At 40.8% G+C, this 24,010-nt stretch overlaps 1 long non-coding RNA gene across 2 annotated transcripts in view; it reads right to left on the bottom strand.

Moving 5' to 3' along the window:
• LOC106498902 (uncharacterized) overlaps window positions 1-24,010 on the bottom strand; it is a 146,799-nt gene continuing 122,789 nt past the window's right edge. For both annotated transcript variants that reach the window (XR_010884716.1, XR_001295065.2), the window contains exon 3: window positions 1-96. This is a non-coding gene — a long non-coding RNA (uncharacterized lncRNA). The remainder of the gene's footprint in view (window positions 97-24,010) is intronic.

The raw sequence follows: 24,010 nt of genomic DNA, 5'->3' as shown, positions 1-24,010 counted from the left end.
GTCTAACTCCTGAATGCCTCGGCAAATACCAAACAAATCCAGTCAATACTGGGAATCTCCTGCAAGACACTTGCAAATTCAGTTGAGAAGGAGGAACTGGTGAAAGAGCACAAGGATAAAGCAACATGAGATATGATACATTTCTGTAATAACATTCAGTTTAAACCTAACACAGACAGTGAAAAGTCCTTTTGAAATAAAGGATCTATCTGCAAACTAAGGTACCTTGCAAGAGCTGTGATCCAGTAAGAAAGACAAACACCATCAGACAATTTACATTCACAAATATGGGCCTGGAATTATCTCATTTTCAGCTCCTGATTCCACTCTGGCCTCAAATGAGCCCTACACATCTTACCTCTATCTCTTTGTTTTCAAGATGATGATACTACTTACTTACTACAAATCACATATGGGGCTATGCTATATAAAGAATGAAGAACTGTTAACAGTCAGTGGAGCTATGCCAACTCACACCTCCTGCAAATTTGTTCTATTTTTACTGTGGGTGTAAGATCATTTAGCCAATTAATGTTAGTGTGTGTCACTAACCTGACAAACCTGTAGCCAGTGAGACACGAACACTATGTAGAGTGTGCATCACACTCAGCAATCCATGATTAGTATTTGTTTTTACTAGAGCCAATGCTTTTATACTCCAGAATAATAAGTCCCATGTTGCTCAGGTAACTTCATTTTTGTAACTTCAGTATTCTGGAGGTTGTAACCCTGCAGGGGGATTAAAAAGGACAAACAAAAACATTGGGAGAGAATTACTTTTCCATTATGCTGAATCTAAATGTGCATCCCCTTTGCAAACAGGAGGAGGGGCTGTTGTTTGGGATTTAGAGTTCCCAGGGCAGTTTGCCATGGTTGAGGAAAATGCTTACTGCAGATGTAGTATGTTACGTACTGTTGCTTTTAATTGCTTTTCAAAATGTGAAGACAACTGTGATATTTGGAATACGTGAGTGAGCTGCACTAATAAGCTCTGCTCTGCAGCAGATCTGGTTCACCATCCAGGCTCCTCTACAAAACTTTGCCAGTACCCTAGGGAACAGGGAAGGAAAGAAAGGATCCTAGGCATGCCCTACCCAGACAAAGAAGTGAACTTGAACAACTGTTTACCTTGGAGTTGTATCAACAGAGGTCTACATCCTTTCTTATAAGATCCTCCAGTAAGAGCAGCTAGTTATAGCTGCAGAGCTATAGAGCTACTGTGTTAAACTGTTCTTTTTGAGTAAAAGCCATACTGAACATTAGATTCAGCAGAAAGTTATTTGGCCAGTTGAGAACTGTCTTGGGAATTAGTGGTTCACTACCTGCAACAGAAACAGACAGCCAGCAGTGCTCCTTGGCTGAGAGTTCAGTGGGGCTCCTCAGATCTTCAGAAACACTCCAGTTCCAGGCTAATATCCATCTGGAGGCTGTTCCCAAAAGGTTACAGACCCTGGCCCCAGCTGGTAATGTATGAAGCAAATTTATTGCTTCCTTCTGGGGGAAATCAGTATTCTGGGATTTTGACTCACCTAGAAGTGAGTTGGAGGTTTGGCGGAGATGCTGATTACAGCTGGGTGCTCTTGAGTGATCGGAAATGCTGCAATGAACTTCACCCAGACCTTTGGAAGGCAAGTGTGTAGGCTTCTTCCTGGGACTTGTACAAAAGTCTCAGTCCCAGATGTGGAGTGCGTTTCACAAGCAAGTGAAGAGCCAAATGAAAATGGCATGTCTGAGGGTGAGGAAGCTTTGCCTCAGCAAAGATGTTCTCCACAAACCCCACAGCCTTTTTTTTTTTTTCTCCCCAGCTGTGAGCAAGCCTAGAACTAAACTCAGACAACACATCAGCAAGGCAACTAGTGGAAAACGAGCAGATTGAAAATTGCTCTCACCCTATCACTCCCAGGTAACTTGCTTTATAACAAAACTGGATGCAGATAGGATCCAAATCGTGGCTCCCAGATTCTACCCCTCCGTAAGAGCTGGGTGTAACTTCTTTGTAGGCAAGTCACTTAATTCAAACCAGAGTGCCCAAAGTTATGTGCCTATTTAGAAGTACAAGTGGCCACTAACACAGACTCATTTTCAGAAATGCCTGAGTTCCCAAAAATTTCAAAGCAAGCTGTGGATGTTCAGTATCTCGGGGGGGGGGGGAAATCAGTCTGCTTTCATGTGCTAAATATATTTATTCTTAGAAGACTGACCTCAAACGTGCTGGCTCACCTCTCATTTGACCTCTCTGAAACCTGTTTTCCTCCTCTGGATTATGTAAATAATAATGATACCTTTCTTTGTAAATTTGCCTGAATAATGCTATGTAAATACTAGATACAATTAACTACTGTCATCCTTACACATCGGGAATAGGCAAATCATTAATTTTGCTGTTTCTAAAGGTTTTGGCACTGGAACTGTCTTAATTTGACAAAAGGGCTGTACCAAAAAAACCGAACACTCGCAGTTACATACCTTGCTGAAATTATAGCCAAAGCCATAGTCTTACTGAGATGAACATTATCCATGAATAAACAAGCACCTTGGATTTCTTTGTATGACAACGACATCCAAGTCTGAGCAAACAGACACAAGTCCAAGCCAGCCCACTTCACAGGCCCAGTCCCAAATGCCAGCAAAACAAGGGACTGCCAGCATGTTCGCATGCCAGGGCCCTGCGTGCACCTCCTCTGCCCCGGGGCTTAGCTGCCTCTGCTCAAGGCTGGGGCTCTTACTGTACCTGTAACCTGCTGTAACCTGTGCCGTTGTTCAGGCTGTTGTAAGAAAGAGCTGTGAGAAGCTGGGGCCTGCCCTGCCTTTGCTCAGGAGCCGCGTTTAAGCTGAGGGTCTTGGCACTGAGCCCTGCGTGAGCTATGCTGAGGGTATGCCTGCGCCTGATCTCGTACCTCTCTGCCCTGCTGACTTCTTTGCTTGACTTCAGACCTGCCTCACCACCGCTGGCTCTCCTTACCCGCTGGACGCTTGGCTGAGGCTGGTTCCTGCCCCGGGCCTGCCCTGTTCTCTGTGCTGGGGGCCGATGCCCCGGTGGCGAGGGCTGGGCCCGACCCTGCCCACCATGCCATGGCTCCCGCTCGCCTTCCCTGGGGAGCAGCCAGCCGTGCTGCTCCCTGACACTGCAGGCTTTGAAACAGTCCTGTTCCATTCTCACGGCAGGATCAGAGACACAAGAAAAAGGTTTCATAATTATTTTTGATCCCAGCCAAACAAATGTATTTGACTGCTTTGGGTGAGCTTAGGCCCCTTCATACAAATGCCCATGACAACCTAGCTTAAAGTTTCACTGTGAATACAGGTGAAAATTTGTGTTTAGATGGGAGGTTTTCCCAGAAACTCTGCTCTTACAGCAGAAACTCTGCCTAGCTGATCCTCAGAGATGAACAAACTGCGTCTAGGAGATATGCATAGAAACTTCCTATAATCTAAAACAGAGAATGCTAAGTGCTTTCAGCACATGTAGACACCATCAGCTTCTCACTGCACCTAGCTAGCTGGAGCACTGCTAAGGTCTACAGAGCTATGGCAGTTACAAGTCCTGACTCACCGAGACATTCCCAGTCACTCTGAAGCAAACTTATCTGCTACCTGTCCATATACTTTCCTTTGTTTATGCTAGGAAAAGTCTTATGTGTTGCACAAGTACTGAGGCTACTTAGAATTGGCCGGAGCCTGACGAATTTTAGGACCTGATGCGAAGCGGTTCCAACCTACCTTAAATAACTTCTATTGATGAATACATCTCCTGCTAACTTCTGTAACACCATCTTCTCTCTAGCACTCTTTTCACCATTGTCTAAAAGCACTTCCTTGAATATCCATCCCCATCAGTCATTCTGCTTCCAATTTTGTGTTCCACCTTGCTTGCTCTTATTTCTCTTTCTCTGCCCTTCAATTGCCATGATTACCATTGCAAATTATTTTAGACATATAAAACAAGACTGTATCACAATGCAATATAATATATACTGTCAGTAATGAAGAAAATTAATTAAAAAGTTTTTAGCACTAAGAGAGAGAGAGATTTCAGTGTCTACAGATGTACTGTAGTTGTATTATCCATTACATTATTACAGCTCAACTGTAATAAACGTGCCACCTTGGCATTTGGGCCATATTCTCAATTTCATATTTTGGCCTTTCTATACTAAGGCTGATGGAACAGTGCTAATTAACACCAGCCATCATTCACCTGGGGTCATCCAATCCCAGTTAAATACACTTAGGAAAGAAAGCAAAGTGGTGACTCACTGTTGTGGGCAATGCAGGATATACTGTCTAAAGAAGAAAAGACAGGGAGAAAGATCACAGAATCACAGAATCACTGAGGTTGGAAGGGACCTCAGGAGATCATCTAGTCCAACCCCCCCTGCCACCTAGAGCACATTGTACAGGATCGCATCCAGGCGGCTTTTGAATATCTCCAGAGAAGGAGACTCCACAACCTCTCTGGGCAACCTTTTCATGGGCTCAATAATGCAATACTCATTGTCATTATTATGCACAGAGGAAAGATTCAATACAAATCTAGTACCAGCTAATAATTTAGACATAGACACTTGGAAATCTGACTTCATTTAGCTTGTACTTTCCAGGGGGAAGGTATTGGGCCCTCTGTTTGTCATGTATTTGTACAGTAATTAGCACAACAGGGCTTTGATCTATAACTCACATTCCTAGCCTCTACAGCTATTCAGCTAGTTTAGGCATTCAAGACATATCAAAGAATTGTCCAATGCTACTGGCAGATAACTACGCGGTTGTCACAGGAGAGGCTAAAGACTGAAGGGAGAGAGATGCTAACTTTGAAAGAAAGGTAGAGGCACAAAGGTAAGATAGTTTTGTGGTCATCATTTCTGCTCACACCCAATGTAATACAAATAAAAAAGAAAGCTTTTGAATAGTTGCTGTTTTTAAAAATCAGACTTGAATTACCACACTAAAGGAGGATGATGGAATTTAAGATGACCTTCAATTTTCCAAGCAGTTTAACTTAAAAAAAAAGCTAGTCTTCCTTTTGGGTAAAACTTTAAAATATTAATGGTGTAACCCAAAGCAAAAAAGTGTTATTTTAGGTGCGTTCCTGTAATATTCTGAAATCATCTCAGCTGTTACATGAAGACTGACTGCTGAGATTTTCCGTATTATTAGTCCTACTCTGATTTAGTCATTTTTTCTGGTAATACTTTTATAACACATTTTGGTATTTCTGAGGCCAAGCATTTTATTTTCAGTGTCTTCTTTAACTAGTCATAGTTCAATGATATGGTAAACTAAAAACAGATTACACTGCATGGGGTATTTCCATTTTGTCTTCAGCCTGTGCCTAATAGCACTATTTTTCTTACTATAAAATATTTTCGTTTCCTTGAAGAAGTCCAGTGACAGAGATGAAAACAAAGATTAAATTATCCAAACACAGATGCTCAAAAGTAAACATATCAGAAGTTCAATATAAGAATCCTTGGAAAAGCAATGCCTTAATTTGCTGGAGAAGAAATATTGCGAAAATCAGATAAGGGCCATGCTGAGTCTTTGAGTTTGTCCCTCACCGTTGAAGGAAGCCACTTCATAAATCCAATTTCTAAAATGACCAGCTTTCACCATGAGACAGTGACAGGCTTTTTGTGTCATTTCTTCATTTGGAAAGCTGCTCCAGACCCAATAGTCATGACAGTCCGAGAACTCCTTTTAATTTCCAGCCCATATTCACAACCAGTTGATACCCCTTTGATTTTGTCTTTTCTCATTGTGGAGGGAACTGCCATGTATATTTATAGAAAGCAATTGCTGCCTCCCTCAAAATTATATTGCTAGATTTAGATGAGCCAATCTTTCGCCTCTCCTTTCATAAGGCAAGGTATCTGTTCCTTTATCATCTCTGTATCTCTGATCCTTGTATAGTCTCTTCCATGGATTCCGCCAAGTGACATTTCCCGCATAAATAGCTTCTACCATGTAAATGTGAAAGGAGCATGTACATCTTTCTGTCATCATCTTTGTGACCTAAATGGTTCTTCAAATCTCTTTAAATAGTAGTTCACCCTCTACTCTTCTGGTGCCTATTGAGAAGAAAAACCTACAAAACCCTACAAAATCTGTACAAACTCACCTATACGTATCCTCGTTTTCTACTTTTTATTTCCTGGGATCCTCTGCTCTGCTCTTTGCTTGTATTTTAGCTTTTTGCCTGAGTAAACACTCCTCCCCCATATAGTGTTAGCAGGTTCACCAACTGTGTTCAAAGGAAAGAAGCCTCCCTCCAGTCTTCAGATGTACAAGACCTTCATCTTCCTAGTTCACAGATGAAAGACTGCAAACAACATAGCACATGAACACAGTTCAGTTGGGGAAGGGGTCTTCAGCTCAACAGACTGGCACTTGTTAAGTCTGACAAAAAAGAGGAAGTTATTGCTAACATTTCTGATTATTTACTGAATTTGCAGTTGCCCATATTAAAAGATGGTGTTATAAGATGATAATTCAGGGAACGAATTTGAATAAATGTTGTTGGTGCTGAAAATAATTAATGTCTCTACAAAACATCGCAAGAATCTTAAGGATGGACAAACCTTAAATTAGTGGACTGGACATTTTAAATAATTTCACAGTAATGAAGTCGCTTACAACCAAAAGGTGAGTCAGTGGTAGAGCTGACAGTAAAACTTAGCTTCATGATTCATGAATTAAGGTTCCCTCCAATGCAAAGAACTGGTTTCTACAGCAAAGCAGTTTATGTGTGTTATCAGCATTAGAGAAAAGATGGGAAACTGTGCTGACCACTTAACTTTCAGTTACCAGCCAGGTCAAAAGGTAGGATGACAAACTCGATAGATCAAATGCTTCCATCTGTGATGGCAAATCTATAAGCATTTCAAATATATGGCTGTCTTAAGTTAACTGACTCTGTAACGGACTAGAACTCTCATTATCTGGGCAACCTGAGTAGGCGCATTGCTTATAGCGAGGTATCTGAATTTCCCAGGTTGATTGAAAGATGATTTTTTACTAGCTCCTCATTCTTGTCTTAGCCTGAAGAAGAGGAAAACCCCACTGACACATGAAAGAGCAGGAAAACAGGCAGAACAGAAAGCACAGTGTTGCTTAATGTGTTGGGAAAGGAACGAGAATACCCTGCCTTATAGCTTTTTGTTTACAAGATCCTTCCTACAAAACTATTTAGAGAGCGCACACCTGCCCCGCTTTTTCAGTTATCAGGCAACAAGTCACGGAAGAGTAGTTTCAAGCAGGAAGTTGAGGAGGGCAATGTTTAATGTCCACTATGTATATATGAGTAGGATCTGTGCCGCGCTGTTTTCTCTAATTATAAAGTTACATTGTCACTTATAGGTATCAGCTAACTTGATATAAACCAGATTTAAAGTGACTGAATCAGTTTACACTTGAAGTTGCAGCAGCTTCACTAAACAGGTTTAATATTCAGCTAAACTAACCTAACCTCTCTGTGCTGATCTCCTCCAATACAGTTATCCTCCAATACAGTAGAGCACCAGAAATGTAAAATGAATGCACATCATAGTGAATATATTCTTTGTATACCTGCCCCTCCCCCCCAATCTGTTTCCAATGACAGCAGCCTTAGGAAAAGAAAAAAAGAACTGAAAAATACCCTTTCTCCATTTCATTACACATTAAAGAATTTCAGTAACTCACTACATTTAAGAGTATGACCCAGAGATGAATAGTCAAATAGGTAGGCATTCTTTCTCATAGGCTCATGCGATACGAAAAAATACTTATCACAGTACAGCAGCTTCTGAATGCAACTTATGTTTCAGCAGCCCATAACCTTTCTTCAGCTCTACAGGAACATCCTAACCCTCACCACAAACTAATGCAAGGCCTGAGACCAGGTGTAAGGACAAAGTAGTTACGTATATAAAACTATAAGTAGCTGATCAGTTGAGCACAAACACAGCAGTTTGTCTAGAGTCCCTTACCCAACCCACTGTCAGTAATGAAACTGGAATGCAGTATCATACGGCATGTGAATCAGCAGGGGCACACATGTTCACCTCTACATTGACAGCTGTGGAGAAAGGTGCTAGCCTCCAGCCAGAGTTTCTCAGTTTGCACAGAAGAAAAAATATCATCCCTTGCTCTTCTCATTAGAGATATTCCTCCCCTGTAAAATTCAGGAACACATCTTAATTTCAGACACACTAAAGCACAATGAGTGTTGATGTGGTTGAGACCCACTCCCTAAAAATTCCATTCACAGTTCTCAGCAATAGATCTGGATCAGATTCTCTGCACCACCAACTTTCTTCCCAGCAGAGTATAAGGTGAGAGCAGATCTGGTCTTCTGGTTCATTTCCATCCACCAAACAAATTGGGAGCATAGAATTTGGCTTCCAGCTCCAAATATATCTGACATGTTACGAGGTATTCAGCAAAATATGATATACTGCTATCTCTACATTCATGAAGTCCCAGACAGAAGAATGTAGTTGCAATATGTCTGTGTCTTCCCATCTGCAACATGCCAGTTCCTTGAAGGTTAAAACACTATTTGGGGAAAGAGGAAATAAGCCATCCTACAAAGGAAGCCTTTAATCAAAGGAAGCCTTTAATCAGTATTAGTTACAATGAAGGAAAGTAAGACCATCCTGTTGAAAAGCAGTGTGAAAGGAAACCTGGAACCATTTCTTCCTAAAATCACACGCTCACCATGTTATTCATTCCCAGGGCAAGCATTTAGTTGCAGCTGCTGAGAGGATACCAGCAGTCATTATAAGGTGAGAGTAACTCTCACTGTTTTCTACAGAATTCATGCAAAGACTTGATAGGAACAAGATTGAAGGCCAAGGTGTTTGATGAGTCGGGAAAGAGTTTCCAAAGTTGCACTTGCATTTTGGTGCTTTTTTCCCAGCTGTACTCATGCCACAGACAACAGAAACCTATGCAAGTGAGGTGTGGCCAGTTTTACCCATTATTTCTGCAACCGGTGCCAGAGAATGGAGCAGGAAATGCTCTGAGAACTGGATGGAGGAAAGGCCATTTTCCTGTTTAATAAAAGAGCTGCCTGATCCAGATACTTTATTCAAGAGCCTCATGGCTGCAGAGGTTAAAATGCCCCAGAGAGGGAAGGACACTGAATCACTTAACAATCTGGCAAATTCACCTCCAGAATATTGTTGGCTGCCAAGAGGATTCATTCTGACTCACAAACAGATGTATATATTATTCTATGAAAGGATGTGACTGTGTATAGTTCTTGCATTAATGACCCTTAAAATCAATTTAAAAATTTCAGCAATTCTAGTAGATTTCTATCTGTCCTGAAGAATAGTTCCTGTTTGCAGAGGAGACCTTCTTAGACTGTCTGAATGCCTCACTTGACCAAAAAGACCTGGTGGGTGGCCTGCCTGGGAAAGAGGCAACAAATCATGGAAGCGGAGGTGACCTAGTAATGTGTCAGCAAGGAGTGGCAAGCCCGAAAAAGGCAGTATAAAGCCAAAATGGAACAGGGGTAGGTAATCAAAAGATAGTTTGCTAAAACAGTTCTGCCCTGCAGAGGTCTTTTTTTTTCACCCCATGCAGCAGGAACCCTGAGGAAACACTACCTACCTTTCCTGGGACTGATGCTCTGTGACTGACAATGCTGTTCACATGACTGCTGTGATTCATACTCCTTTACCAATTTCAGGGCATGAGCAGCACCATTTCTGAGCTGTGGATCTGGCAGAATCACTGTTTACTGCCAGCTTTCTTGGGATTTCAGAAATTATCTGAGAAGAAAACTCGTGGACCAAATTTGGTCCTGATTTAAGCTGGGTTACTTCACCAGAAGATTTGATCCCTTAATTGCTAAATTTAGTTCTTCATTATTTCAGAGAATGGCTGTTTCTAAAGATTTCCACATGACTGTTAAAAACATCTTCAAAGGGAACAAACACAAGCCTTAGCTGTGTGGATGCTCAGATTCCCTTTTGTTAAAAACACCTTTGGCTTTGCACATCTAAAAATCTTCCATCTTGAATAGCAGTGTGCCCTTCACACAGTCATTAGCTGAACTGGACAGCATGCCTACGTGGTAAGTAAGCTTATTTACATGTCCATTTAGTGGATATGTACATTGAGAAAGGAAAATTTTTGACTCACCTAAAGCAACAAAGCGACATGGTGACAAACAACTGGAATCTAGAAGATAACATTCACCTGCTTTGCTTGATGTTACTCTTTTAAGTTAACTAGCAGAACTCTTGAACTCTGTCTCCAAAAATAATTCTCTTCATTCCATACTTGTCAATGTGTGGGACCTTTCCCTGCTCCACTGGCCAGGCTGGAAATCACAGGCTTGCTTGCCATTAAAAAGATCTAACTCCACTATATTTCAAAACAGTCGTCTGCATGCCACAAGTTTCTGTTTCCACTAGTTTTACACTTTGGATAAAAAGTTAAAATTACATCCAATGCGGATAGTCCCTTGCATCTGATCACTTACCGCCCTCCCTGGAGTCCACACTCCAGTTGTTGGCACCTGTCTACAGAAGTCTCAAGCATGTGAGTGTATTTGAAAGGGAGATGAGAGAAATGACGAAGATGCACCATATTCCTGGGAAGCAGGACTGGAGCCCTGAGTCAGGGCTAATATGTACCAGGGTCAAACAGATCTGCACCCCCACAAAAACTGGAAACTGTGAAAGATTAGGAGCCCTTCACTCTGACAGGGGAATAGGGCAGGATTGCCCAGATTAGAAGTGCAGAAACATTATTGCTCTTCACAAGTGAGGGAGCTTAGCCTGACTTTGGTGAGAATTCACAGCTTGTTTTAATGTTCCTGCAAACTATTTGGCAGCAGCACAAAGGTTTCTTCGCACAGCTGTGGGATGTTACTGAGCACTTTGTAGTCTTAGCAATGCAGTAATTCTCCAACCGCTGTACAATTAAGGGCTTTATTGAAGTCCACTGACATGTTAGTGTATTTGAAGTGCTGCACCTTGTTTCTTGGATCAGACTTACAAACACGAAGAAAAATGGTTAATTTTTAGCCCGACTTTAATCTGCAAAGGTGGATTCTTTAAGAGTGCTTCATACCTTGTGGAGTTGTAGTCCATTCCGACCCTGTGCTATTTGCATCCACCCCGCAACATAACCATTCTCTAAATTTGCTTTTAGTCACTGCTAAAGGCCCAGCACTCAGTTCATAAGTTGACTTGCCTCTCTTGAGCTCAGAGCAGCTAAACGTTAAGCCTTTTGTTCCCATCACCCAGTGATGAGAGAATGAAATTTCTGAGCAGATGATTCTATCTTATTTGATCACCATTTATAATTTCTTCCTTTGTTTCCTGTCAAGGATTTCCCTGGGAAAGAAACAAAGAAGCTTTTCCTGCCTGGTGTTTGATTTCCCTGCCCTTCTGCTGACAAGCCAAACGGTTGGTGCTGACTGGTGATAATATTACACTCTATGCAAGAGGCAAAAGGGAAGTGACCTGTCAGCATTCAAATAATGAAACTTGCAACTGCCACATTTCACTGCTGATGACTTGTTTGTATTTCTGCCTTCATAGAACCTCTTTCATGCTGGAAAATCCTAAAGAAGTTTTAAATTGCATTCAGGAATTAAAGACTCATTCTACCAATTCTTGTTCATGCAGGTGCTTCATGAAAATCTGCACTAAAACCCGGGGGATGACTCATACAAATGTCTGCAGATGCAGGCATAATTCTTCTATTCTAAGTAGTAAGTACATTCACTGAATGCACCATATGCATTAAGTCTGCAGGATGGGATGTCTTATCTGTAAAACAGGCATCGAAAGAACTGACAAAAATTTTAAACAACTTGAGTGACAAACATTTGCCACCTTCAGATGCCTAACTTCTTCTTATAAGTACCATCTGATATTTCACATCCCTGCAACGTAAATATAATGAGAATCACTTCAGAAATTATCAGTCCTCTGCAGTTTTCCAGTTCATCATTATCTGCTCCCTTCATATACAGATATTTTAGAAGATTCAATCAATTCTAGTTCAAGTTTTGATATATGTAGACAGAAAGATGAAATACTAGCTAATCAATTTTGTATTGCTTTTCCCAAAATCTCCCTTTATAGAAAAAAAAGAGAAAAACAAACATTTTGTAATCAAACACTGGCATGTTAAATTATACACAAAATGCAGTATAATATTGTTATATTGCAGCAATATTCTGGGCAAGTATGGGCATCACAATCTGCTGGTATAGTAGAAACTACTGACTGACTTTCCTACAGTGACTAAAACCCCCTGAGGCTTAAAGTAATTTAACCTGCTTTTCTTAAGGAAGTATATTCAATGTAGGTTTTGGCAACATTTTATTTTTCACACATGATGAATTAACCAGCAAAACATCCTGCCTTTTCTCACACAGATGAAATAAACTGTATGATTTTCCATGAGAGTTTTTTCCCCTCAATAGGGCATAAAAAAATAGAAAAGAAACAGAGCAAAAACCAATCTAATCTCTGTTGAAAATATGATACTTAGTAGAATATTCATTCTTACGGGAACTGAAATGAGATATCAACTTCTAATGTGTTTTTTGGGGATTTTGTATATCCATTCTGTCTGCAATTTGGGGCATTTTTCATGAGCATAAATGCCCCCACTGGCTAGGATCACTTAAAAACTTAAGTCACTCACTAGCTCATCTCTTTCTGGCTAATAAAGGAGGTTGGGTAAGAAAGGCACAGGGGTGCGATTCAGAGCATTCCCAAAAAACATTTCTGATTCTCCCACAGACGCTCTGCAAGACATCAGGCAAGTCAGTGACAACCTGCTGCAAAAATCTAACTCATCTTTCTGCCTATAAAATGAGAATAATGTCTTTTAAGAATAGAAAGTCTTCAGGGCAGGGAGGGTCACTTACTAAGTCTTTGTAAATTTCCTGGCAGCTTGGAAGCCTGATTTCAGCACTGGCCTCCAGGCAATATCTTAAATATAATGCAAGAGATAATAATAAACCCTGCTACAGCTTCCCTGTGAAGATGTGGGTGTTATCAGTAATCATTTACTGACTCTCTTGTCTGTTTGATGGCTACTGCATTGCTCGCAAAGTGCTAAAGAAGAGTTAAGTCTGACAACGGTAGTTTCAGATACCGGCATGAACAAAAGTAAAAGGTTTCAGATAACTGGTGGGAAAAAGACAAAACAGGGATCAAAGGCCTCTGATCAAGCCCAACACATGTCCAGTGGGACAGTGCCATAGGATATGCAGGTGTTAACAGAACTTTTGAAGATCTGTCCCGAGGAACAGAATAGGAGGGGCAAGGGCTGAAATTTTTCTTCCCCAGAAGTAGGGATGCTTGGATAACTGGGGCCTGCTTAAGTCCAACGGAACATGCTAAGCACTAACTAATTTTGCATGCAGACCTTTTATTGTTTTGTCCTTTTTCTGTGACTCCTGTCCTCCAGATGCATAAGTAACATTTTGAAGTTGTTCTGGATCCTTATATCATCAGAAAACCACAACTCCCTAATCAAGTTCTGTGGAAGTGGCCAGGCACAGTGAAGCTGGAAGAACAATGATGGCTGCAACTACAGGTTGAAGACCCATTTGAAACATGGTATGAAGTTTATGGTTGTACCCAGAAAGAATAGACAGCCTGGGGGCTGTCATTCAAATAACTTGATCTGGAGAAGCCTGAAAGAAAGGTGCAAAAGTACGGCTAGGCCTGAATAACATCTGTCCTAGAATATATATTTCTGTAGTACAGAAGGATTTCATTTTATCTTCCACATCTGTAATATTGCGTCTTCTAACTCCAGAAGGGGTGGGTAGAGTGATTCTGCTGTAGGGCAGTATAGGCAAAATCTATTGGTGTTCCGGTTTAAAATAAATGTGATATATTATTTGAAGTTCCCTGTATATAAATGAAGTCTTCAAATTCTCTGTTGTTGTTCACCTTCAAAACAGATTAGGTATTTCCTCTTACGCGCAACGAATCTAGCACTGTTAAGCAGATAATGATATGAGCAAGAACGTGCTTGTAGCAGCAAAACCAGTTTCTACAGGGAGATGGATGTTCTGTGGGTGCTGCCTTTAAATATTGTAACTTTCATGCAATTGCTAACACTGGAGCCTTCCCACCCTCCGGTAGTTCACTAAAAACAAATGTCACATGTTGCTTAGATGATTTTTATTTCTAGTTCAAGCTATCTCCCTTAGTTCAAGTCCAGGCTGAAAGATAACAGAAAACAAGTCTTTCAGATCTATGAGGCAGCTCAGTGATTGGGCCCTAGAAATATCAGGCACAAACTAAACCTTATTCATTGGTGATGGCAGTCCTATCTGCAAGCCAAGATGGTGATATCTTTTACAGGATCACTGACAGAGCTAGTCTGCTTATATGGGGCTTCACTGATGAGTTGGTATCATACTCACACACATGCTTGCATTGCTGCACATTGCTGTTTCCTCCCTTAAGCTTTGGAAGCACTAATGAGAAACTGAAGTGCTGTGCTAGTGGTTAGGTAGTGCCAAGAGTATGTAATTCCTAAGAGTTCACATTCTAAATAGGAAAAAAAAAAATGTAAAGAAAGTAGTGGGGGAAACGAAGCACCAGTAGCCCAATTTGATAGATGAGAATGAAGTTTCAGAGAGATTAAAGACCAGAGTTTCAAGAGGTACACATGCACAGCAAGACCTTCAGAGGTAGCTAGACTAGGTAAATTCCTGAAACACTAGTAAAATTCCTGAACCACTAACCAGAGTTACCTGGGGGCAAGGTCAAGTTCCAAAGCATAGTTCCTCTACCTCCATAAGTGGAGGCCAGATCTGAGGCAAGTTAAAATCAGGACAGATCTCTTGTGCCTGTGACAAATGGGAGCTTATAACAGTAACTAACCTTGGAGGTAGCTATGTGACGCTGACACTGGCTTACTCCATATAGTGAATACTCCAGCTGGCTAATTCTCTCCAGCTGTGCTAAGGCACATCTCCTGCAGGACACCACCACTCTACCAGGAGGCGAGCATCCTCCAGCATCCTTCTTCCTCAAGCTTTAGCAAGCTACAGTTTTACTATCAGAAAGCATTTGGACCCATGTGCATTACAGCATTGCTGGTATGGGCTAGCTAATCAAGTCAATACAACACAGTCCAAAAGGAGACCAGCAGAATTCTATTTTCTGGCTATTTTGATGTGTGTTGAGTTTAAGTAACAATCATCCCAGGTTCAAGATGAAAAGTCCCAAGTACTCTGGAATCCCTTGAAACTCTCAGGCTTTTACTGTCTGTCTTCATTGTCCTATTATTTCTTCTGTCTTCTTATCACTCCTCCTTCCTCCCCAGTTTTCTAAAGATAGTTCCAGCCACAGCCCTGCAACTGTGGGTGAGCCTGATTGCCTGGACATCTTGCAATAAGTCAGTGGTAGAGTCTGTCTGCCTCTTCTCAGCAAGCTCTGCTATCTCCACACCACACCACTCATTAGTTCTGTTTCCCAGGGTGGCACTGACTGACATGCCTTATATTTAGCTACAGCAAATCTCATGATGTTTCAGAATGTCCTCAGGTAAACTTACTAACTCCCCTGTAAACCCCATGAGTCAAGCCAGACAGCTTCTACTGTCTCACACTCTAAGAAGGTTAGTCCTAAATAGTTTTTTCTGATCAGAAAAGCCCGTGTATTAATGAGACAGTCACACCTACCTTAACATGTCTTCTTGTTAGAGTTTTTTTAAACCTAACACCCAATAAACTTCCAATAATCAGAAGAAAGGAATGAATGTTCCCACACAAAGTTGCAATACTGTACACTGCAAAGAGGAAGTGGATTATAACGTCCCTTCTTTAGTTATTATCTCAGGACACAGGGCAAGCAGCCTAAAAGTCAGAAATAACTTCACATTGCTAGGATCCCTTCCACAGATAGACAGAATTGGAAGAGCACTACAATCCCAATAGGTTGCCAAGCTATACTAGGAGAGAAGGTGGAATTTCTGTCTAGTTTCCATTATGTTACCATTGTTTTCTCTCCCCGCATCCACGTAACCTCACTTTTCTTCATAGGCTTACAGGTAAAGATAATGAGTAACAATATTTTTGAGCAGTGCTGGCTGGCTTCCATGAAATTAGAATTAGATGTTGCCAGGGTCAAAGATCAGCTGGGCCAAATAGACTGGGGAATGTGGGCATCTATGAGAGATCCGCTTGGGAGCAACTCTATCTGGAGAACAGCTAACATTCAGTAGGAAACAAAAAACATGAAGAGCAGATGTAAAACAGTAAGACATCACATAGAAGAACAGGATGGTGAATTTTGCCTCTTCTAGATGTGGATCCCCACTCATTCATCTCTTTCTCTTCAGCCACACCTTGTCTGTCTATGTGATCCTTTTACACAACTGAGAAGGAGGTGGAGGTTCACAAAAGGCAGGTCAGACAGGGTGCAGTAGACTGGAGAAATGTAGTGAAGTGTCTGCGGAGCAAGATCAGGAGTAAGACTTTCCTAGTTGATTTTCCTAGCTGATGGATCAACACCCTTTGCTACCCTTCTATCTCCATGTACTCCATAGGAAGCTGGCTGGTGTGTCTGTTTCCAAACGGAACTCTGCAAAGGCCAGGATGAGCAGCTTTCTGCAAACTCTTGTCTTGTTTCATGTATGTCACCTAGCTTGCTTTCACCACAGTCAACCTTCTCTCTTTCCCAAGAGCTCTCAGTCCCTCCAGTCCCCACACTTTCCTCTGCTCAAGTTGTAGGGATGTCTCCAGATTCACAAGCCTCTTCAGCCCCTACACGGAGCCTTTGAAGAGTTCTTCCGCAAAGCTCATACTGACTACTTGTTAACTCCTCCAACCTGAACGTGGGGCACGCCTGCATTCATATGTGCTCATTCTTTTATTATTTGCTTTCTTGTTTTGCTCATGTTTCAAAACTATGTCTAAAAGCTTTGGCTCCTCCCTTTCATATCTACCTTAATGGGGACATTTGATTCGTGATGCCCAAACAGGCAAAAATCCCCTCATAAGACCCAGGCATGTTTTCACAATCATTCTGGCTGACTGACGGAGGTGTTGGGAAACATCTCAATTACAGCGTGTACAGATACTCTGTAAGAGCAAACTAGTCTGCACACTTTCTCTAATGTGCTAATAGGTCTACCATAACTGTAAAAGGGAAAAAGCTCAACAGGAAAGACAGACATGATCAGTTCCTTCCTTAAACAGTCTCACTGACTTCAGCTCTGCCACTCTGAGCCACCAAAAGTAATGAGGAAGGGAATTCAGGGGAAGTAAGCTGGGGCAATGAGCTGTACAATACACTCACAGCTTACATGTTGCAGAACGAGACATAGGCCCAGACAAGTCAGAACATCACTCAGGTCTGTAAACAGCAACGGGGTGTTGCCAAAGTCCAAAAGCAGCAGCAGGCAGGTTTGTAGTGGTCACAGAATCACCTGCATGGTGTGGAGTGAGAAGGTCCCAGGTGACTCCCTACCTCATGAGACTTGCCAAAACAACCTATGAAGGCTGATTATTGGCTGATTTTGTTTCTTTCCTTTTTCTTGCTGCTTTTCACTGCCTCTTCTGTAAACAACACAGTGTAACAACAAGAAATCTTCTCAAGATCACTTTTCTGCTTATTTTTTTCAAAGTAGAAAAAAGCTTGTTCCTAGAAAAATCAGAACCAGTCTAGAAAGCCACAGATTAGCTACAAAATTCACCCCATCAACTGCCTATTGTTTTTCTTACCAACAGATCACAGATAGGTTTCTGTACCTTTTGTGCTCTTTTTAGCCAGCTGCAACAAAACAGCCCTACCATGAAGATTGGGCTTCTGGGCTGCAAGCTTCAAAAGCCTCTAAGAGACTTAGGCTCTTCATTTTCTTTCAGATTCCAGGCGAGTTCAATGCAGTAGCATGTTCTTGTGAGAGCAGCTATTGGACACAGCGGCTGTTTGCCCCTTGTGTTCTGAGAAGTTGTCCTGGATTCTTGGTTAAAATGCCAGAGAACTAAGGGTTCATTCCAGCTGTGCTACTGACCTCCTCTATAACTTGCAGAAAAGCTGCCCCTCACACTAGTTTCTCCACCTGTAAAATGGGGAATACACGGATTTCTGATGGCAAAGGAGGTGGGATTGAATTAATGAGTCTGTACAGCACTGTGGCCTCCCCTACAGAAGACACTGTTACTTCTTCTCAAAGTAAGTTTCTTCCCAGAGAACCAGAGGGAAACAACTGATCCTCCGTTGCGTTTATTCAGTTCTGTAATAATATAAATCCCTATGAAACAGCTTGCAAGCAAAGAACTTCTCTCCTTCATTCTGAGAGGGAGATATCAGCCATGGCTGAACCTCTCATAGTCTGCCAAAGGTCAAGAAGCACAGCGTATACAGTAGTCTAAGTCAGGAGTTACTCCACTGCTGCTCACAGATTCAGGCTGGTGTAAAGTTAGGACAAATAAGAGAAAAATCTGGACTGTAATGGCTTTGATTAGTCTGGCTGTTAGTTCATATAGCCCCTCCCTTCCTCCAGAAAACAAAATCAAAGATAAAAACTGGAGTGGGCTATCACTGTCTTCTGCTGGTCACTTGTTACTTAGATATGACTCTTCATACCCATAGTCATAGCCAAAAATGAAACCAAACAGGCAGGTCACTTTAAGAAAAGGAGTCCACAGTTGCTACATCACTGAAAGTCTCTATAACAGGGTGGTAGTCATTATAAACTTAACCCAGCAACTTGGGTTAAAGGAGAACACGGATTTTGGCTGAGAAAGTCAACCCTCTACTAACCATTTGCCAAATATTTGCATATTGCACTTTAAGGCCTACTTAAATGAAGACTCTAGAGGACACCTTTGGGCAAAGCTAAGAGTAAATTAAAGCCAACAATGTATTAAGACATTTCAGAAAAGGGGAGACAGCTCTACTGATGTTTGCATTCACTTGCAAACTCCTAGAAGCAATACAGAGAGAGTTATATTATTTTTCCAGAGAAAAGTGGGTTCCTCTCTGGCTGTATAGGAGCCAGTTCACTACCGGATGCTCACACACTGACAATCTTCAGTTTGTCTGAATTGACTCATTGTCTATTAAAGGATGCCTAAACCATAATTTATAGCTTGTACTATTTTAAAGCTCTCCACCATATTTTCAATATGCCATCATCTTACAATTATAGGACTACTGGGGAAGTGTACTGCGTATTCCTGAGTTACTTGGTTTAGCCTTGCTAGGAGGTGTCCTCTAGCTTGCTAGCATTATCCATGAGGAGTCGGGAATTCAAAATACTCTGAGTCCCTGCTTTCAGTTTTGTTCTCCTGTCTAGTAGCATTCTTCTGCACTTCATGCATTTATCACCTTACAAACAGAAAAAAAAAAAAACTTATTTAAGAATGAATTATTTATTTCCAGCTAAAATGAACTAATAACTGAGGATTAGCTATACTGTGTACCAATGTCTCATATACATTATCAAGAGGATGAAGTGAACATGAAGTGAAATAGGTTATTTTTTTCTTCAGGGAGGAAATACTCACATCATGACCTACAATTTTCATGTCAAACTTATCTCTGTTCCAACTGAGTAAGAGGACCTATGTCTCAGTACATTTAGGGAGGGACCAAAGAAGCAGGACAATGAGATGCAAAGAGCATGGTTCTGAAGAGTTCTATTTTCTTCCAGCTGATTCCTTCATTTCCAGCAGTGAGCAGCAGCAGCAGCCATGGCTGTAGAGAACTTTTTTGCTGGCATGGGAAGACAGCAATAATAAACTCAATTGTCATCTACCTACCCTGATGGCAGTATGAGAAATATCAGTATCAATGGTTCTGCTACCTTGAGGGGGAGTCAAAGCAGCTTCAGTGCTAGGATGCATTTCCACTAGCCACAGTAAGAGATGTTATCTGTCCTGGTAAAACCCATGTTCAGTAACACACCGGGCAGCATTTCTCAAATTTTTTACATTCAGAGATCACCTAATTTTGAAATGATCCACGGATCACTTTGTAGAGTATTTCCATGAAGTGGACATAAATTAGGCTAAAATAAACTAGGCTGAACCTAGAAATTCATCTATTACTTGTATTTCCTGCCTTCTGTTTGCTTGTTCACAGGCATGAAAATACGTACAGGACTTCAGAAATTTGTTTATCTGAAGTGCTTTTGAAACCAGCTGGTGATGACCACCAGTAGTCCTACTGATGACAGATTGAGAAGCCCATCAGGGAGTAGGAGTTCCTCTCCATTTCAAAGAACCTGAGCTTTACTGAATCAAGAAACCAGCCCCAAAGACCGACAATATGATCTTGCTTTGACATACTCATACGTAAGGTGCACCTGTAGAGGAAAAAATTTTCATTCAGATTTGCAAAACCAGAAGAAAGCACTCTGCATAGTTATTTGCTTAGCTAATCTAGGCAAAGGAAAAAAACTGCCTGAAGGAACATGCCAGCAATTTGCTGAGCAAAGGCAGCTTGTGTTCCAGATGAATTTCCAGCCAGTTTCTGGTTAAATCCCTGACAAATACTCCACAGGCTAACTTCAATTTGTAAAATAAGCTGGCTAAGTTTTGGCTATGACAGTTTATCATGATCCAGTTCTTAGATGGATTCCCAGCTCCATGTCAGATCTGAGAACATTCACTACGTAATTGGACTTTCCTGTTCCGAAAGTTGTTTGTTTGACCAAAACCTGTTATTAAAGGTCACTTTCACGAGCCTGAGTAAAAAAATGTGAACACTGTAAAACTCAGGGTTATACAATCATTCTGTGGCTTGGAATGTTCATAGTGATTTTCTATTTTTGGTGCAATATGAGAGATGTCAATCCAGCTAGTCTGTTCTCACTCTAGGTACAGCCTCCCCTCCCCTAGTGCCGTCAGGAGGAGATGACATACAGACAGAGCAAAATCTTGAAGGAAAACAATATACTGTGAAGACATGGAGCTGGATACTTTGGTCCCCCAAGTCTACACAGCACTATGTGAATGAGAGCTGTCTAGATACTGCCTTTGTGCAAGAGGACTTCAGCAGTACAAAGCTGCAGAAGCAGCTCTGACCTCTTCTGCACTGGATTAATTCCTTTCTGAACATAAAAAGAAACAGGGAGTGAGTCAGAAATGGGGAGAGAGAATATGAGTAAAGGAGGGTCATGTTTCAAACCAGGAAAAGATCAGGAAGCAACACAGTTCGGTAGACCTGAACAGTTAATCCAGCGCTCTCTGTCACACTCATACATAAGCAACACAAGTTGAAATGGTTTCCTCCAGCATATAGCCACACCAGCTAGCTAAAAACCAGAAAAGGCACCCTGAAAAGCATTTAAATAAGCAGTAGAACTACACATCAAAAGTTGCTGTAAAAAGGAGCAAATTCTTAATCACTGCTTGTCAGTTATTCCAGCCTGCCTTGCCCTTAATGTTAATGTGGCTTGAGGATTCTGGCAAAGAAATCCATAGAAGAAAAAGCACATCTTCCAAGTACTATCTACAAGTATTGCAGCATACAAAAAAAACAGGTATAACCTTTTGCACACACACTATATATTATATGTTATATGTTATATAAGTTATATAAGTTATACGTTATATATCATATATCATATAAAAAATATATAAATATTTGTAAGTAAAAAAAATTAGTTGTAAGTAAGAAAATTTCTTTTACTCACTTCTTGTGAACTTGGATATGACATCTCTTTGTCAAAGTGTTTTTCTTCTCTCATACAATCACACTGGTTTATTATTGCAGAACAGCTTGTAAATGCTGAGCTGTGAACATTGGTTTGCTGTTGTCTGAATGGTCTCAAAGTGCTGAGCTTGTACAGTAACTTCTTACTTTAAAGTTCCTCAGATGATCTGAGCTGTTTGCACAGGTCTGTTATTCTAGGGTTGCTTAAAAGTGCTGAATTATAGAAGATCTGTTTGTTATTGCATGAAAGATCCTAAGTACTGGACCTTTTTTTTTTTTAATTGCAAGGTACCAAGTAGCAGTTTTACTGATAAAACCCCCCAATTAACCAAACCCCCAAACCAAACTGATGCCTTAATTAATTCTTTGTTTCATTCCCCACTTTCTCATGGCAAACATAAGAATTGTAAAACAAAGTTATGAAATTTCCATTTAAATTGCTAGATCGTGTAAAAGAGTGGGATTATGAATAGCAATTACACATTTTAATTCTTTATGGAGTAATTTTTTAACCTGCCCGCAATTAACTACATAAACTACAAAAAAAAATTAACTACATAAAAATCTTAGAAGTGATAGTATTTTTGTTCAGATGAGGAAAAGATCTCTCAATTATCTCTCAACTGCAGGTAAATTCTGCTCTTATTTGCACTGTGTACACAAAATAGATTCACTTAATGAAATTTCTGTGGTTCATGAGGAACCATAATTTGCTACTCAATTAAAAGAGCTGAACATTATAGATCAGATGCAAAAGACTATCTTATGAAAAGGCCTTTATGAAAAGGCTCTCATCCTAAAAAATGGAAGATACAGCACCCTTCATGCACTGATGTGCATACCAGCAAGCACAAATTTTGCTTCTTCGTATTTAATATCCTCCAAATAAAATGAGAAATAGAGTACGAATATAGTGATGAGGAGCTACATTTTGGATCTCACGAAGATAGCAGGTATTATGAGAGGCAGCATTCTTTACAGGAACCACATGTTTTGCCCTAAATTTTATTCTTTTGTTTATTTAATCATTTTGTTTTACCAGATAAGTAACCTGAGGATTTTCCATCTAAAGATGATGTTGTATTAATTTTGCCAGGGAGAAATTGCTGACTCTATTCTGCTTTTAATTACTATGCAGTTGGAATCAATTATTACGAAATCTGGTTGCTCCAATCTGTGTGATTCACTGAGTTCACTGTCTAGCAATTTGGTGGTCAAGCTCTGAGTGGCTACTGTGTGAATGGGCACCACACTGCAACATTCACCCTTTCACTGTTTTTGGAGCTAAGCTCCTTTTCTACCGTCTCTTCTTTTCTATAAGCCTCTTTCTTCTACTGACCAGCCTCATCTCTTTTCACTGTCTCTCTCCTACAAAAATACTGGACAGCTTCTGCTACATCACCTGTTCAATGTGTACATTGTCACCACATACTGCTTTTTTTCATTGCACATTTTCATGGTCCTATGTTTGGAATATTGTCATCTTTTCATAGCATCTGTGAAATATAACTCATCCAGTTTATAGTGGGACACTAGCTTGGATATGAGTAAACATAGTGCAAACAAAACATGATATCAACCTGTTAGTTTACATTAAACTTCTAATGAGTCTGAAATTACACTACTGTAAGTGAAAAAATAGTATTAAATAAATATCTAGTTTAAAAAAGACTCAAGAGATGGATAGGTAAGTGGGAGAAGGGTCTTCTTGCAAAAGTTTGCCTACTTAAATAGCTGGCCTAGGAAGCTCTCTCCCTCACTGTACTGTAATGCTAACTAAGGCTCTGTAGAAGAATAGCTGGTTGTGTCCATAACTTTCCACACCTTAAGAAATGTAAGGATAACACTGGCTATTGTAGGTGGTGATACAACACTGGTCAGTGGAGTCAGGGCTCTAAAGACTCTGCCTTTGCTGGAAGCAAGCTCTGCTGTTAGCTTCACACAGCTTCTCTGGCAGAATTGAACTTCAGCCTGTGGAGGAACTACTGAGGACAGGTTGTGTGCTCCTACTAGTGCCCACATACGGGGCCATATCCCTCATTTTGGTGTAGCTAAGCTGAGAGTCAGAGAGTACCCTCTCCCTGCGTACCAGCAGAGGAAGATCTGACCCTGTTTTTACAATCCCGTGCCCTACAACTAGGTCACTGAATCATATTGGTGACTCACTCTGGTGTCTGTTGATTATAAGCACTTTGTGGCTGCCTTTCCTTCAGAAACATTGCTGCCAAGGCCAGGGCTCCAGGCAACATGTTTATAGGAATGTCAGGGGTTTTGAATTTGAATTTGGGTTTACACAAAATTAACCAAAATCCATAAAAAAGCACATTCATCTCTGTCAGTTCATTCTCTGGCTCAACTGACCA

The sequence above is a fragment of the Apteryx mantelli genome, chromosome 7 (genome assembly GCF_036417845.1).
Source record: "Apteryx mantelli isolate bAptMan1 chromosome 7, bAptMan1.hap1, whole genome shotgun sequence".
In the NCBI taxonomy this organism is placed as follows: Eukaryota; Metazoa; Chordata; class Aves; order Apterygiformes; family Apterygidae; genus Apteryx; species Apteryx mantelli.
This window is presented reverse-complemented; position numbering and strand designations above follow the sequence as displayed.